General features: G+C 36.9%; 1 long non-coding RNA gene across 3 annotated transcripts; it reads right to left on the bottom strand.

The window, feature by feature from the left end:
* On the bottom strand, nt 825-4,846 carry LOC105164392. 3 transcript variants are annotated; one of them, XR_848022.2, is made up of 3 exons: nt 4,445-4,846; nt 3,829-4,032; nt 825-3,086 (listed from the first exon to the last, which is right to left on the bottom strand). It is a non-coding gene; the product is annotated as an uncharacterized LOC105164392 (long non-coding RNA). The 3 variants fall into 3 exon arrangements; XR_848021.2 differs by lacking the exon at nt 3,829-4,032 and having other exon boundaries at nt 825-1,668; nt 1,748-3,086; nt 4,445-4,829; XR_002287310.1 differs by lacking the exon at nt 3,829-4,032 and having other exon boundaries at nt 4,445-4,836.

Below are 5,495 nucleotides of genomic sequence, written 5' to 3'. Positions count from 1 at the left end.
TTAAATATTTATTTTCAAATATAATATACATTCAATATGTTTTGTTAAATATATTGAATTATTCATTAAAAACTCTATCAAAATTAATTTCAATTGAAATAAAAAACGTTATAGGAGGAATGTTGTTGATGTTGATGATGGCGATCATTTTGAATACGATCGGCGATCCGCTTTCTTTTTACTATGCATGTTCATTTTAAGCATTTTTATAATTAATTTATCGATATTTCATGTTATAAACGGTTTGGTTTGTAAATTTATAGTATTTGTGATTCTTAATAATTTTTATAATTTTACTAATTTTTAAAAAAATTTTAAGCATTATGTTATACATTTGCTTCGTATCATCCGATAATGTCCCGATACGTGGTGACCAATGTGGAACAATACCGATCGATATTATCGCCTATCCGTGACTTTGAAGCACCACATATGACACAACTAAGCTCATGCCACCCAATAAACTCTTCTCTCCCTCCTGTTATGCTAGCAAAAAATTGTCATTGTTGATTCTAACTTATACAATAAATAATTCGAAAGCTGAAAACAAGACATAGCATAAGTAGGCATCGGCTGCAAGACAACCTTAATCAACACCCCTTTCCCAACTTGAGACATGAGTTTCAAATTTCATTTACTCTATCCTACACTAGATCCTGAATATACTGAAACACCACCCACTAGATTTACCCCACACTGCTGAAAGCCCCAAATATCAGTCATGATGTGCAACTAATCAAACCCTTAACACTGCAGCTAACTCCCTCTTCCACGCTTCATCTGCTCCACCACTCACAACCACATTTGATTTTTGTAAATTGATGACATGTCCGGATGCCAGTGCATAGACCTCCAAATCCTCCTAATCTACCTCATATGATCCCCATAGCCTTACAAAACATCACCGTGTCATCAGCAAATAGAATATGGGAAATCGGTGGTGCTTGTGGAGCTACTTGGCCCCCTCTTTCAAATGCCTGGATTAAACTTGAAAAAGCCTCAGTTCAAAATATAATAAGATAGGGAGGAAGAGGATCCCCCTAACTCCGAATGAAAAATCTAAAAACTTCACCATTCAAAGTTAGTAAGACACAATAGTGAATAACAACATAATAAGATTGACTAACCTATGATTGAACCCTAATTTAAGCAATACACCTCGAGAAATGGGCACTCCACCCTACACACTTTGCTTATATCTAACTTTAACGTCATGTGCGTCCTGACAATGTTTTAAGATGATGATTGAGCTTGAAAGCTGATAATATGTCGTCAGTGATCAAACGACCAGGAATGAAAGCAGACTGAGACTTGGATACGATAGAATCAAGCATAAGATTGAGATTATTAGCTACACACTTTGATGCTATTCTGACAATGGCATTACATAAGCTTATTTGACAAAGATGGGAAATAGTTTCAGGGATATCACATTTGGGGACATGAACTACATAGGTATAATTGAATTTATGCAACAGGATATGCTCATTTAAAATACGAAGGACAATAGATATAACATCACAACGAATAAACCACTTTTGTTGAAAAAAATAGAGAAGATATACCATCGGAGCCAGGAGACTTAAGTGGGAACATACCAAAAACAACACTCTTGATTTCCGCATCAGTGAATTGTGCAACAAGGGCCCAATTCATTTCCAAGGTTACCTGTTATTAAATAGTCGATAGCACCTCAATTATGACAAAATTTGATGGTCAAGAAGAATAAAAAATTCCTCTAAAATACCTCAGTAGAATCCCCTGTATGTCATCTTTATTCTCCTTCCATACCCCTGCCTCATTTTCTAGATGAACAATCGTACTATGCCCATGGCAAGTAGATGTATAAGTATGAAAAAAATGTCGCATACTGTCTCCATTGACCAACCAATGATTCTTGCTCTATCGTTGCCATTTCAGTATGTCTCTTACCTGATGGTCTCAATTCTTTTTCGAATATCCTCCCTGTGCTCCTCTATCCCAATCGGTACCGCTCCTCTAATCGTATAAGATCCTGTAGGGGCTTCACAAAACAGTCTCTATGAAGAAGCTTCAAACGATACACCTAAATTTTTTGAAATAGCCTACTGCCAGGATCATCCCAACTTGATCAACCTATGCTTCCTCCACATCCTTTACACATTCTTCTGACTGTGTCCATTTAGCCTCAAACCAAAACTGTACCTTCCTTCGACGGCCTTGATTATTTTCTCCCAAATCTTACTTGATTACTTACATCGATTGATCATAATATGATGTTACGAAGTGAGTAATGGTAGTATTCAAACACGAACAATTCCAGTTCGGGTTGGCACACGCTCTGTCCAACCTTGCCCAGACTGTCTCCATTCCTTGTGACCGATTACACCACGTACACCTTTGACCATGAAAGCCTAAATCACACAAATTACACTTGTCCAGAGTTCTGAAAATCATCAATCTACCACTGAGGACATGCTACCCCCATTTTTTCATGACAAGACAAATTTCATCAAAGTCCCCGACACAAAGCCATGGAGCATCAAATTGAGAACTTAACTGTTGTAGTCATTCCCACATAACTTTCCCTTGTGTCACATCAGGCTCTCCATAGAATCCTTTATACCTCCAATTTGTTGAATGTGGAGCCGCCAATACATTAACATCTGTATAATTTACAGAAAAGGATCTCAGTTGAACCATATCTGCCTACTGATGGCACCCTTCAAAACATATTCAATCTCTAAGGTACCCGATCGGGTCTATAATTTCTACATTTTGCTTCATAAACAAACAACAAGAGCCAACGAAATTCTCGGTCCCAATCTTCGAGTTTACAAACTGTTGAAGCACCCCCAAGCCTCGGCAATTCCAACTTATCACACTCATGGCGACTGGCGGGGATGTGACATAGCCTCTGGCATCAGAATATTATTTGATGCTTCTTGCAAATCTAATTCATCTACTAATGCCCTCTTTAATGGTCACTCATCTGCCACCATACCTCGCTTCCACTTACCCATACCAAACCAAGACACCCTACTCACTCTGCTATGACCTCGTCTCAAACCCCGACGGACCTCATCCTAACCCATTGCAAAAACCACCTGAACCAATTAAGCGATAACATATTTTAGAATAAATTACAAATTTTGGGTTTCAGAATATAAGTTAATAATAAATTTGAATTTTTCATATTTTCAAATCAATAAATTTACAAGTCTATCCAAAATTTGGGCTTATGTATTTCATATGTCAATCCAAAGTAAACAAAAATTTTCTATTTGGATCAATAATTGGACAATGCATATTTGAGCATGGCCCCTCAGCTAATGGGTCTATGTTCAAACCCATGGTGTTCAAGCACAACAGAAGTGAGCCAGAGTTACTTAAGTCATGTTTAGCCAATAAAAAAGGACCTTCACCACATACAAATCATTGCATACATATTGCAAATCCACCATAAAAGCAAGTCTAGAAGATATCTGCCATGATAAAGCTCTGATCGCGAGTTCTATATTTTCATTGGTATCAAACCTAAATGTTTTCATACTATATTTCAAGCTAGTTCGTCATTTTTTTTTTCCACAAACCTAAATGCTTTATGATCATCCCATATTAATCCAATTAATAACACAAATAAGCACGAAATCACAAGATCGTGTATCACACAACATATATGACATCTAATATCACATAATATCATATATCCAAACCAAAAAAATTATATGTAAATATAATGCAATAGAAATGGACACAAGCGCAACCAATGAAAAATAATTCTTGTTTGAAAAGTCATTACCAAATCTCAACTAAAATTAATCTTCTTAGAAAATATACAGAAAATACCAGAAAAACTGGTCCAATCGACCGCCCACGTTGCCAGGCGTGCTTGCGCATAGACACCATTGTCTGCTGCACATGGGCCCGGCATGTAGTCCCATGCCGCGTGCACTGGTAGGCTAAGCATGCACAGGCTTTCACCCGCATGTATGCTTGACGGCGTGCAAGTCGGTTTGTGTCGGCTGGTAGTTCAGCTACGTCTTTTTTTTTCTATAATTTTTGAATTTTCAAAAAGTATACAATTTTAAAAAATTTCTCATGCACAAACTAAAAGAAAAATTAAACACAAAATTTTCTAAATCTAAATATGCAATAAAAACAATAAAATCATACTTTCAAAATCAATGAAACACATAAGCATGCTGGTAAACTATAAACATATTGAATTCAATGCCTATACCCTGAACTGAGTTCATATACAACTTGTAGGAAGCGGATTGGCCAAGAAAGCACATCGAAAGCGGGAAAAAGCAAAATTAAAAGAAATAAACGTGTATTAAACCCGAATAAAGGGTGTATCCTTGATCTTTTTCAAGAGTTAGGTGTACAAATAGTAAAATAATAGGCCAAAAATTATAAAAGAAAATTGAGAGGATCCAAGAAATTAAACCGGATTCTTAACCTTGTCGTTTTTCTTCGATATGCTTCTAGCGTTGACTCCTCTGCAATCGGATCCATTCTTGTCCAGATTTCAATTTTGAAATCCTCCAAAAATGTCCACTCTAATCACCGGGGATCACCTCCTTCTCGTGTTGGCAAGACAAGAAGTGAAAAGGGAGAATGGAACACACGCTGTTAGATTAATGATTTGCATTCTCTTCTCGTTTCTTGTTTGATTCAAAAGAACGAAGAAGAACAAGCATGGAGAGATTAAGTAGAGAGAAAAAATGTGGTTAGATAGAGGAGATGCTGATTGTGTGCGTTGTGTGAAAGATAAGAGAGTTGATAAGTGTTTTTGGACTAGTCTTAACGCAGTAGGGTTTACCTAGCTTATCTAAACTCTTTTACCTCTCAACCCACAAAACTCTAGCTAATTTTTAGCTCAAAAAAGCTACAAAAAATATCTAATGCCTTCCCTCCAAGACAAGGTGTCAAACCGGATCATGAGCTTGGTTTTTGATGGATAAGGCTTCAAAAACTCAAGCCCATGTTTGATGGAACTTAAATTAAATCTAATTTAATTATAAGCCCATCATTTTAAAGTCCATGTCTTTTAATCCAATTAAATGACCAAAACCCACTCTCTCTTCTCCTCTATCTTTGGAAATCATCAGTAGTCTTTATTGCAGATATATACAAATCTCTCTTAATCTGCATGTGTAAATTGTCTTCAGCCGAAAGGACTTTCCTGCAAACAACAAAGCTGGGCCGAGGCATAAAACAACCAATAGGACTTTCCCAACTGGCCAAATGTAGATTGAAAAAATCTTTTTTTTTTTTTGCAAGACTGTTTCCTTCTACTACAGCATCCCAACATCAAGTGTTACACTCCTGGACTGGGGGGAGTGATGATGTCCCCTTAAATATTTTTTCTTAAGAGTCCAAAATAAGGAGCGTGCCCCACTTCCTACAAGCCCATAAGTAAGGTAATAAGCCCATGACTCTCCATATCCTTACTAACTTGGTAGGCCCCAGAAGCGAGCCCAATCCAATAAGATGAGCCAACACACAAT

Source organism: Sesamum indicum, linkage group LG6, assembly GCF_000512975.1.
Source record: "Sesamum indicum cultivar Zhongzhi No. 13 linkage group LG6, S_indicum_v1.0, whole genome shotgun sequence".
Lineage (NCBI taxonomy): Eukaryota > Viridiplantae > Streptophyta > Magnoliopsida > Lamiales > Pedaliaceae > Sesamum > Sesamum indicum.
Note: the sequence above shows the minus strand (reverse complement) of the source record. Positions and strands in the feature narration are given on the sequence as shown.